Raw genomic sequence first — 12,311 nt, forward strand, 5'->3', positions numbered from 1 at the left:
GCTTGCAAAACCTAAGGTCCAAGGTTCAATTCCCCAGGACCCACGTGAGCCAGATGCACATGCTGGTGCATGTGCCTGGAGTTTGTTTGCAGTGCCTGGAGGCCCTGGCATGCTCATTTTCTCTCTCTCTAAAATAAATAAATAAAAATAAAATGTTTTTTAAAAAAGAGTGGTGTAGTAAAAATAAGGTGAGGCTAAAATGTCATTCTGGTGGGAGTTGCTGGATCAACAGAGGGGAGGACCAGGGTAGGGTAAAAAGAGAACGTGGGCCTGGGGAGACGGCGCTTGCTAACAAAACCTGCTGGCCTGGGTCTCATTCCCCAGTACACACAGAAAGCCAGATGCTCAATGTGCTGCAGGAGTTTAGAGTTCATTTGCAGGAGTAGAAGACCCTGGCATGCCCATATACACTGTCTTCTTTTTTGTCTCCCAAGTAAATAAATAATATTCAAAAGAGAGAGAACAGCAATAAATGAAAGCCTACGGGAATAGAAACACTATGTTGCTTCGTGATACTGGCTGTGGAACCTCGGATAACATGGTAAAAGGAAATCCAGATATTCCCATTAAATTTTGCTCTATAGGTCTTTCAAAAAAAATTTTTTTTTTTTTTTTTTACTATAATGGAATTGTAGAAAGGAACCCCATGCCATATATATATATATGTCACTTTTCTTTTGCAGAACGAAAGTCTGATGATGTGGTCAGGCAGCAAATACCTAGTAAGTGATTGAGTGTGGCCCTGACAGGGCTGAGCTCAGACTTGTAGATCTGGACCGGCGGTGGTTTCCTGGGCTTGGGCTGTGAAGGTGTATGGTTTGCCTCCAGCATAGCTGGGCAGGTAGACGGAGACAGACATGTGCCATCTACGGTCAGCTGGTGTTAGACTGGCTTCCAGGTGAGGGTTAAGAGGCTAGTGTTTAACCCTCTGCTAGCTTTGGGGGAGCCAGACAGCAGGTAATGGAAGATCAACGACGGAGCCAATGACATCCTTTGGCATTTTATTATTTACACGCCTCATAAAAGTAAAGAGAACTTGCTTGAAGTTACCAGGAATTGAGCTTGGGGCTCTTACACTGCAATGCCCTATTTTCTATACTGGGTATGGCCTTGGGCACGCCATACCTGGGAGAGGAGTGTCCAGTTGAGATTTGGGGTACCTTATACACAATATATTCACATTCTAGGGGAAAAAACACGATCTTTCTTTGGAGTACTGTACAATTTACATTTTTATTTATTTGAGAGAAAGGGACAGAGAGAGAGAGAGAGAGAGAGAGAGAGAGAATGGGCACACCAGGGCCTCCAGCCACTGCAAATGAACTCCAGATGCACGTGCCATCTTGTGCATCTGGCTAACGTGGGTCCTTAGGCTTGGCAGGCAAGCACCTTAACCGCTCAGCCATCTCTCTAACCCCAGGGCAGGGTTCTTAATCTCCCTCCACTTCTCTTTCTCCTTTAGACAATGAGGTAGGATGACTGTATGAGTGAAGAGACAAGGGGAGACAAGGTGATGAGACCAGTTAGCTGTATGTGCAGGCGCTGGGCAGCGTGGCCACGTGGGTGAGCGCCCGCTAGCAGACTGGGAAGCTGCAGGACATAGCTTGAGTGTGACACATCGGTGGCTTGGCTCGGGGCTCTTTGTGACTCCGAAGCCCACACTTTGCCATCCCCCCACCCCATGTGATTTATACATGGTTTTGTTTTCGATTTTTTGGAGTAGGGTCTCACTCTAGCCCAGGCTGTCCTGGAACTCACTATGTAGTCTCAGGCTGGTCTCAAACTCACTGCGATCCTCCTATCCCGAGTGCTGGGATTAAAGGCACGCACCACCACGCCTGGGCCTGTGATTTGCATTCTTAGACAGATGGTTAATCGGTATATATCTATAAAATCTTGGGAATTTTTAGAGCAACGTTTAACTGTGCTGAGTGTATTCTTATGAACTCTCAGTCTCTAAATAGATTTAGGAATGGGTAGAAGCTGAGGCATTGTTTTTCCAGCCCACATGTGTGCGTGCGTGTATGCGTATATGTGTGTGTGTACACGTGTGAGAGTGTGTGCCATCTCTGCACATGCATGCAGAGGCCTCAGGACAGCGTTTGGGGTTTTCCTCTATCTCTTTTCACCATTATTTCCTTGAGCTGGAGTTTCTCACTGAACCGACAGCTGCCACTTAGTACTTTCAGCCAGAGTGGCTAACGACCTGTGAGCCCCAGTGGTGTTTCTGGTACGAGGCTGCAGGCAAGTGGGGTTACACTCAGCATTCAGATAGGCGCTGGGATCAAACTCAGGCCCTCTTGCTGTGCAGCAAGTGTTCTTACCTGCTGAGCCATCTCCTCGACTCTAGATGTGGCATGGTTAGAGGAACTTAACCCTGCACTGAATATCTGTCCCACTTGTAATGACCCTGAGTCTTTAGTGTCTCTTAGTGTAGTATTTCTTTTTGCACAATCTGTTTCTGAAAATGATGTGATGAGTAACTTGTTGTGCTTTGGAAGAAGACAGCAGAGGACTGGGGTTGTGGCTTGGGTAGCAGAGGGCTTGTCCGGAGTGCGCTAAGCCCTGGGGTTGATCCCCAGCATGGCACAGTGGCAACCTGCCTACAACCCCACAGCATTCAGGAGCCGAAGGGCAAGAGTGGGAGGCTGGCCTGGGGTACATGAGACCCTGACTCAAAAAAAAAAAAAAAAAAAAAAAAAAGAAAAGAAAAGAAACCGTGGACATCGGTCTTGGAGGATGAACCCTACTCCATATCAGGAGCTGGCCCGCCGCATCGCGAGTGAGGACCCCTCCGTGAGGCTGTGTTCTTTAATGTCACGGGGCTGGGGAAGCTGTCCTACACCACCCCGAGAAATCCGTGTCACACCACGGCAGGCAGAATGACCCAGCCTCACTTGGAAGAGGATGACTCTGACTTCCAGGCAAGGTGTCTTCACCACATGCAGCCGCCTCCTTGCCTGACGCTGTGTGACCACAGACAGAACCCAGGAACTGCCATGGTCTGGACGTGACAGGAATGCCCCTACCAAGGTAGGAGTTTGAGGAGGGAGGGTCTTGAGGGTTCAGCCTTGCCAGTGGGATATTGCTCTTATAAGACATTTGAGAGCTGGGGAGATGGCTCAGCAGTTAAAGGCATTTGCTTCCAAAGCCTGCTCGCCCAGGTTCGGCTCGTCAGTCCCCATGTAAAAGCCAGATGCATGTTGGGGTGTATGCAGCCAGGGGTCATTTACAACAGCAAGAGAGCCTGGTGTCCTCTGTCACATAAATAAAAGTCTATTTGCAAAAAGACATTTGAGGGAGCTCCCTCGCCCATCTACATTGTGAGGCTACATAAGAAGGCGCTGCCTATGAACCAGAACCTCAGGTCTACTGAGGCTGAGCTTTGAGACAAGTGAATTCCCTTCTCTTCTCTCCCTCCCTTCCGAGGTCAAGGATGCCTCTGGATTCTTCTGAAAAGGGGAACGAAGCTGTTTAGTGTTCTAGTGCTCATTTTAATGAAGGTCAACAGAAAGAAATGAGTTAGGCTCGGAAATGGCTCTGTTGGTGAAGTCTTGCTTTGTAAGCATGAGAACCAGACGTCTCCCCCATCCACACAGCTCCGTAAGTGAAGGGTTTATGTAATCCCAGTGCTGGGAGGTGGCGACAGGCAGCCTAATTGGTGAGCTCCAGGCTAACAAGCGACCCTGTGTCCAAAAAAGAGAGGTAGATGGCATTCCTGAGGATGACAAACTGAGACTGTCACCTGGTCTACGCAGGCACACACATGAATGCACATCCCCACACAAGTGTGCCCAGACAAACATGAACAACACACATGCCAGCATCCATACACAACACACACACAATTACAGTTTTGTGTAAAGAAACCCTGCCTGTGTAAGGGTGAGAGGATTTGATGACAGGCCCCTTGGCAGAGTTGAACACTGACCCCATTGACACTAGGGCTTTTCACTGCATTTCTTCTCTTCTACTGCCATGATATGCACGATAGTGCAATGTCCATCAGATTATTTCCCAGGTAAAGCGGTGGGATTTCACATTGGTTTGCCAGAGGTTTCTAATTGGGCCAAGTAACACGTTCACTGGATGACAAATGAGGGGCCGGCCTTGCCAGAGAACAGACTTCGCTTGTAAGCTTCAAGAACACTCTATCTCACGACCTTTTTTTTCTTTCATGAATTTGAAAACAGCCCCAAACAAGCTTCCAATTGATCCCTCTAAATGACATTTAATCCAGAAAAGCCAACATCAGCTAAGTAATAAAAACATGTTGACATTCAAGACATATTGAATTACTCAGTCACTAGCGGAAGTGGCAACGGGAGTTTCATGGCATAAGGCAGTTGCTTCAGCTCAGCGTCTAAGTGGCTTTTATAGCACTATTGATTGCTTGTTTTAGTTAAAAATTAGGCCCAGATGATAAAAATAACTGCTTGACCACACAACCATTTTTCCCTTTCACTTGCAATTGAAGTTCAAGTCAGATAAATGACCTTTGTTTTGAAGATTTCTATGAAGTAAAAGGCACATCCTTTAGTTTGCTAGATCCTTCGGAGGCAGTTAACAGGACCCACATAGAATCTAACTTTGCAAACTACATGTCTGTGGAGATACGAAGTTCTCGGGTCACTAGTGAAAATGCTGTAATGTTCTAAACAAAACACTGAATTCTATGAACAGAAATCCACCCCTCTATAAAACAAAATGAGCTTTTAAAAATCCTAAGTCAATTATTGACTTTAAGTGCATTTCTCTTATAATAAAGGGTCTTCTATATAAAGGCATGTGGGTACTTTAAAGAAATATTCATTCCTTGGATTGTCTCTTCCATAAAAGGAAGTTTATGAAAGTGGTTAGCTCAAATAAAGTGACATTTTCCAACTGCAGAATGAGAGCTCTCTCTGTTTCCTGCTGGGTGAGGTACCCTTGGTATCCACCACTAAAAGGCATTGTAAAAATCACTTCCTGTGGTTAAGGAGAAATATTTTCACTCCCACGTCTGTCTCTTACCAGAGACTTATTGTATAAACTTACTGAGTAGACACTGTATAAAGATGGGTAATTCATACATAATCAACATGGTTTCAAAAGAAAAAATATCCCTTGCCAGGCAAAACTGATAGTTAAAAATTTTAAAGCCAGGCATGACAGCACAGACCTATAATCTCAGCACGCAGGAGGCTGAGACAGGTAGATGGTCATGAGTTCAAGATCATCCTGGGCTACCAAGTGAGTCCTCGTCTGAAAAAACTCAGAAAAAAGTTTTTGAGTAGGCAAGTCAAGTTATAGCTGAAGGGAATATGGAATGGAAACTAATTTTCAAGAAAGCTTGTAAGAAAGTCATTGTATGTTGTTTTACTTGCACAAATGGAATTTCAAGTGAAGATCTACAAACCTTGTACTAAGGGCAATAGGCTGGGAACGTGGCTCGACAGTTAACGGTTTCTGCTTGCAAAGCTTGTCAGCCCAGGGTTCAATTCCCCAGTACCCATGTAAATACAGATGCACAAAGTGGTTCATGCACTTGGAATTCGCCCACAGTGGCAAGAGGCCCTGGTGTGGCCATTCTCTCTCTCTTTCTCATTCTCTTTCTCAGTCTCTCTCTCTCCCCCTGCTTGCAATTAATAATAAATAAAAAAATTTAAAAACTCCTTATACTAAGGGTATAAGTATAATTACCAAGAGGGCAAAACTGAAGTTTCCCTATTAAGTTTTAAAAACTGACTATTTAGGGCTGGAGAGGTTTCTCAGTGGTTAAGGTACTTGCTTGCAAAGCCTGATGACCCTGGTTGGATTCCCAGTCCACATAAAGCCAGATGACCAAAGTGGCATATGCGTCTGGAGTTCGTTTGCAGTGGCAGGAGGCCCTGGTATGCCTATACACTCTCTCTCTGCTTGCCAATAAATACTTAACTAAATATTTAAAAATTGGTAACTTTGAGCCGGGCGTGGTGGCACACACCTTTAATCCCAGCACTCAGGAGGCAGAGGTAGGAGGATTGCTGTGAGATCAAGGCTACCCTGAGACTCCATAGTGAATTCTAGGTCAGCCTGAGCTAGAGTGAGACCCTACCTCGAAAAACCAAAAAATAAAAAAATAAAAATTTTTAAAAAAGGTAACTTTCTTTCAAGTTCAGCACCAAAACAGATAAGCTAACATTAAAAAAAAGTCATTGCCCATATGATTAGTGATTAGTCACTGTTCTGAGCATATTAGCCAGCACAGGACAAGCCCCTCCGGCAAGGAATTATCTGGCCTAAGAACCAAGAGTGGTGAGGTTGAGAAGCTCTGCTAACAGGAACCGGGGTTCCTAACATTAGGAGGACTGCATGCCACACGGACACGTTTCCCTCCTCCTGTGAGATGGGCTACTTACTGCCTAGAAGCAGATGGTGGATAAATCCGGCACAGCCGACTCTGTTGATCTGCAGAGGCGTGTTTATGACGGGCAATTGTTTGTGTTTTGCTGTGGCCCAGGAAAACAGAAACCAGGCATGTACAGAGGCACCCCGGGGAAGGGCAAGGTGGCTCAGAGAACACACATGGCTGCGTGCTGGCTTGGCGAGGTGGAAGGAGCCAGCTGCAAACAGGCTGGCTTTCCCCTCCTCTGGCTATGTAAGGGAGGCAACAGGCTGGGACACTGGTCTCAAACTCACACCCCAGCTGAGATTCAGCCTGCAGCCGGAACCTAGCAGCACCTCAGACTCTGCAGAGACATGAGGACATGGGGTATCGGACACACGTAGCCTTCTTAAACAAATGGGAGCCCCACTCATTCCAAGCCCGTTCTATTGTCTGCCACCCAGTCATGGGGCTACTGCTGTTTTATCTGTTAAAAACAGTGTCCTGAGACTTCCTTCTCTTTAAGGCTCTTTGATTTCACTTCAAGTAAAGCACAGTGACTCAGCCAGAATGTGAGAAGTTAGAACCATGCAGAATATTCCAGCAGGAGTGAAGAGTTCTCCCCTCGGCAGGGCTTGTCACATCCTAGCCACTGTTTGAACCACTTTCTCTAACAGGGACAGCAGGCAGAGTCTGGGGAATGGGGTCCAAAGCAAATCTCCAAGGATATAGGAAACTGGAGTGGTCTCAGAGAGGCACCCTTGGTAAGTTAGCATTTCTTTTTCTTTCTCTCTTTCTCTCTCTCTCTCTCTCTCTCTCTCTTTCTTTCTCTCCCCCCCTCCCTTTCTTTCTGAGGGAGAAAGGCAGAGGGGGGTGAGGGGGGGAAAGGGAGGGAGGGAGAGGATGGGTGCACCAAGGCTTCTAGCCACTGCAAACAAACTTCAGATGCATGTGCCCCCTTGTGCATCTGGCTTACGTGGGTTCTGGGCAATCAAACTGGGGTCCTTAGCCTAAGCAGGCAAATGCTTTGACTTCTAAGCCATCTCCCCAGTCCCAGCATTTCTTGACATAGATCTTGCCCATTTTTGCCCCTTCCAGCTTGGGGTGGTGGTCGTGCGGCCATACCCAGGGTTCTCCTTCTGTCCCTTCAGATCCACAGTATGGTGATCTGAGGTCAGAGGAGGGATGCTGACCAGATGAGGAAATGCTCCTCAGGGGCATGAGGCCTCTCTGTAGGGGAGTCAGGAATTGGATTCTGTCCTGCCCATAGCAGAGTTTTGGTGACCCCACAGGCTATACTGTCTCCCCAGAAATACTCAGCCCTCTATCCACAAGATCTTAGGTCAGGAGGGCTCTGCGCCAAGGACTCTGAAGGTTCTCTCCTGACACAGGATAGCAGCGAGTGGTTCCTTCACCAAGCACTGGAACTCTGCAGTCCTTTGGGCTAATAGAGACACCCATAACCCGGTTCGTCGTCTTTCTTCCAAACACATGATTGCACACAGACACATGTGCCAAGGTATGCACTGCTCCATCTCTCACCACTAAGACTCAGGGATAGGGTGTGCTCATTTTTTTTAAAAAATTTTTTTTAATTAATTAGTTAATTTATTTATTTGAGAGCAACAGACACAGAGAGAAAGACAGATAGAGGGAGAGAGAGAGAATGGGCGTGCCAGGGCTTCCAGCCTCTGCAAATGAACTCCAGACGCGTGCGCCCCCTTGTGCATCTGGCTAACGTAGGACCTGGGGAACCGAGCCTCGACCTGGGGTCCTTAGGCTTCATAGGCAAGCGCTTAACCGCTAAGCCATCTCTCCAGCCCGGTGTGCTCATTTTTAAAAATATGTTTATTTATTTATGACAGAGAGAGAGAGAGAGAGGGAGAGAGGGAGGGAGGGAGGGAGAGAGAATGGTACAGGGCCACCAGCCACTGCAAACGAAATCCAGATGCATGCACCACAATGTGCCTCTGGCTTACATGGGAACTTGGGAGTCAAACCTGGATCGTTAGGTTTCACAGACAAGTGCCTTAATTGCTAAGCTATCTCTCCAGCCCATATGTCCTCATTTTTAGAGAACATTTTTTTTTTTTTAATGTCTTTAAGGCCACTCCTGAGCCTCATATGAAAGAAAAAAAGAAAGAAAGAAAGAACCTCATTTGAAGCTAATAGCTAACCCCCAACACACACATAAACTGCTGGCAAGGAAATGGAGAGTTCAGAGTGAGTTACCTGGTCCCCTGGGTCCCTGAGGCCAAGTGTGGTGGTTTGATTCAGGTGTCCCCATAAACTTAGGTGTTTTGAATGCTAGGTTCCCAGCTGATGGAGATTTGGGAATTAATGCCTCCTGGTGTATTGTTGCGGGCAGGCTTATGGGTGGAGTTTCTGTGTCTACCCAAGCCCTGTGGCCAATAAACCAAACCTCACAAGTGCACTGGTTAGGACAGGTGGCAAATAAGCATTCTAGGGGGCTCATGTCTCCCAGACTAAAATCTTTTTGCTTGTGTTAAAGATGTAATCTTGGCCGTGCATGGAGGCACATGTCTTTAATCCCAGCACTTGGGATTAAAGAGTGATCCCAAAGGATCAGAGGTAGGAGTCTGCGACCAGCCTGGGACTACAGAGTGAGTTCCAGGTCAGCCTGGGCTAGAGAATGGGGGAGGAAATTCTAAGCCATTTCTGCTGCAGGATCAATGAGCCAACCAACCAATGACATCCTCACAAACCACAACGAAGTCCAAGTTTGCCAGGAAGATCAAGGGACTGCAGCAAGAGTGGTGAGATCGACATAAGAAAGGAAATACTGTCTGTTTGGGTGGGTTAAAGACTTTGAATAATCAAATTTGTATAGACTTCTAAAGTCCCTGCTTTGCTAACAGCAAATGAGGGCCCAAGAATGGACTATAATGCTGGGCATGGTGGCTCTGCCTGTAATCCCAGTGTCTAGAAGCCTAAGGCTAGAACATTGAGAGTTGGAGGTCAGCCTGGGCTACAGAGTGAGATGCTATCTCAACATAAACATACACACACACTCCGATTGACCAATGAATCATTTTTCTTTGGCAGATTTTTAGATTAAGGTCCACAAACAGATATTTGGCAGCTCAGGTTTTAAGGGAACAGAAGATCTTTATTCAAGAGAAACCCTAAATAACTTAAAATTGCTCTTTTACAATTTATCTGAGCCCTGTGTGTTGGTGCACACATGTGATCCCAGCCCTCAGAAGGCTGAGACAGGAGGATCTAGAGTTCAAGGCCAACTTGGACTACTTAGCAAGACAACTAACAAACTAACTAGCTAACTAGCTAAGTTAGCTGTCTATAGCCAAAACCAAAGAACATGATTTGTTTGGTGTCAGGTAAAGCCAGAGGGCTAATGTCTTTATGTTGACAATGATACAAAATTTGGCAGAGACAGTCCTGTATCTGTTACCTGGATCAACGTCTAGCATGTAGTAGCTACAACGTTGAATAACTGTTGAACAAGTGAAGCAGGCTGTACTTTCCTTAGTGCCCAGCCCCACTGCCCCCATGCAGAGAACTCAACCAAGTATTCTAGAAAAAGAATGAATCGATCACCTAACTCCAATGAGCAGAGAACAATTTATCTTAGTTAGCTGTATTTTATTTGGGCTGACAATGCTACTGCAGCTGTTCTAGATTATTCTGCAAGCACAGCCTGCAGTCCAGAACTTTCTTCTCTCACAGCATTTGTTGTTTCTTTTGCATGCCTCAGACATGCCTCACCGCTTAATGTGCAAGGATCTCCTTGAGAGCAAGGGCAGGGCTTCCTGTATTCCTGGGAGGCTCTCAGCATGCTGACCGTCTATGGAAACAGTGCTGGAGAGCAGAGGGCAGCAAGCTTCTCATGTCAGAGGCCAATCAGCATATTTAAGGCTTGTGGCCATCTGACCTCTGGGACTGTTGAACTGTACTCATAGAGCTGACATAGGCAATAATTAAATAAATGTGACTTTCCCCAGTGTGATGGCTATTATCGTCAACTTGATGGGATTTAGCATCACCATGGAAATAAACCTATGGGCACATCTGGGAAGGGAGTTTCTAGATGAGATGAACTGAGGTAGGAAAATAGTCTGAATGTGCGCTGACACCTAATCGCAAGAAGAAAGTGAGCTGAGCATCGGCATTCACCTCTGCTTCCTGGATGTGGATGGGTGCAAACTAACCAGCCGCTTCAAGTTCCTGCTGCCTCGCCTTCCCTACCTTCAGACTGTGAGTCCAAAATCACCCTTTAAGTTGCTTCTGTCAGGTATTTTATCACGCCACAAAGAAAAGTGACTAAGACACTCAGCAAGCCCTCATTTACAAAGTCAGGTGGTGGCTGGATTTGGCCGGTGTTGGAGAGTCTCCATGTGGAAGAAAACTTCACTTGGGGAAAGACATGGGATAGACGCTCAAAGCTGCATGGGTATGTGTGAACCTGAGTTCTTTAATTTATAAAAGTTGTTTTCTTGTCATAAAATCCATCTAGTCAAAAAAAAAAAAAGTTATCTAGTCCAAAGAAGGAATCCCAATACCAGTAGACCTGAGCTTGCTACACAGGATACTTGCCAAGGCAGGCACTGGACACCCCTGAAACCATGGCTCTCATTAAACCCATGGGCACTAAGCTTTCTTCCCACTATATTTGCAAACCTGTGAGATTATTTAATTTATAAATTAGGCACAGGAAGAGATTGACAAGTTACTAATAACAAAATAGAACCAAAATAATAACAATATTTTGTAATGACTTATTTAAAATTTGTTAACTTCTAGAACTTTCCATTTAATATTTTTGGACCATAGTCTGAAACTTCAGGTAAGGAGGACTGTTGTGTTCAATGAAAACTTGTTCACAAGCATCAGAAGAATCACAGCTCTTCAGCCTGCAGGCATCTAAGGCCAATACACCCTGTGCCTCTGAAACATGTTGGTGGGACATGGGCTATACATCTTCTGTTTAGAGAAGTGTTTAGAAGATTAACATATGTCTCACATGACCACCTTATTTACCCCACCCCAGAACAGCTTATTCCACCCCAGAAATAATTTCCTCAAGATAATAGACAATATACAGGGGAAGAAGCAACTTGCTTGTTTTGTATGGCACTGACTAGTCTATTAAAAAACAAACCAGGGCTGGAGAGATGGCTTAGTGGTTAAGTGCTTGCCTGTGAAGCCTAAGGACCCCCGTTCGAGGCTCAATTCCCCAGGACCCATGTTAGCCAGATGCACAAGGGGGCGCACGTATCTGCAGTTCGTTTGCAGTGGCTGGAGGCCCTGGTGCGCGCGCTCTCTCTCTCTCTCTCTCTCTCTCTCTATCTTTTTCTGTGTGTTGCTCTCAAATAAATAAATAAAAATAAACAAAAAATTAAAAAAATAGAATATGGTCTCATTTTGTCCTGCAAACTCTTATCACCAATACTCCAAGTTCTTAAACTTCAACCACCTACTGAATTCCACTTATTATTTCAGTTTTTCCATATGTAAACACCCATGCAATTTAAAAAAATTAAAAAAAAAACTTCTGATATTCTTTATTTTATTTGAGATAGAGATAGAGATAGAGATAGAGAGAGAGAGAGAGAGAGAGAGAGGGAGAGAGAGAGAGAGAGATTGGGCATACTAGGACCTCCAGCCACTGCAAAACAACTCCAGAAACATGTGCCACCTTGTGCATCTGGCTTACGTGGGTCCTGAGGAATTGAACCTGGATCCTTACGCTTTGCAGGCAAGCGCTTAACCACTAAGCCATCCCTCCAGCCTGTCATTTTTTAATTACATGATAGATTACATATTTTTCAGAGATAGGAAAAGATGGGGAAAGAAAGAGTTTATGAAAAAGGGATAGGCCTGGGCTCTTAGATTTTCCTCTCTACCCGAAACAGGAAGTATCTACACTGGGCCTCATCTTGAGTTTGTGCCTGTGACTTTCCTGCATTCAGAACGGCAGCCTTTT

General features: G+C 45.6%; 1 protein-coding gene across 1 annotated transcript in view; it reads right to left on the bottom strand.

Moving 5' to 3' along the window:
* Positions 1 to 12,311, bottom strand: part of Etv6 (ETS variant transcription factor 6) — a 259,969-nt gene that overhangs the window by 12,068 nt on the left and 235,590 nt on the right. The window lies entirely within an intron of this gene.

Source organism: Jaculus jaculus, chromosome 23, assembly GCF_020740685.1.
Source record: "Jaculus jaculus isolate mJacJac1 chromosome 23, mJacJac1.mat.Y.cur, whole genome shotgun sequence".
Taxonomy (NCBI): Eukaryota; Metazoa; Chordata; class Mammalia; order Rodentia; family Dipodidae; genus Jaculus; species Jaculus jaculus.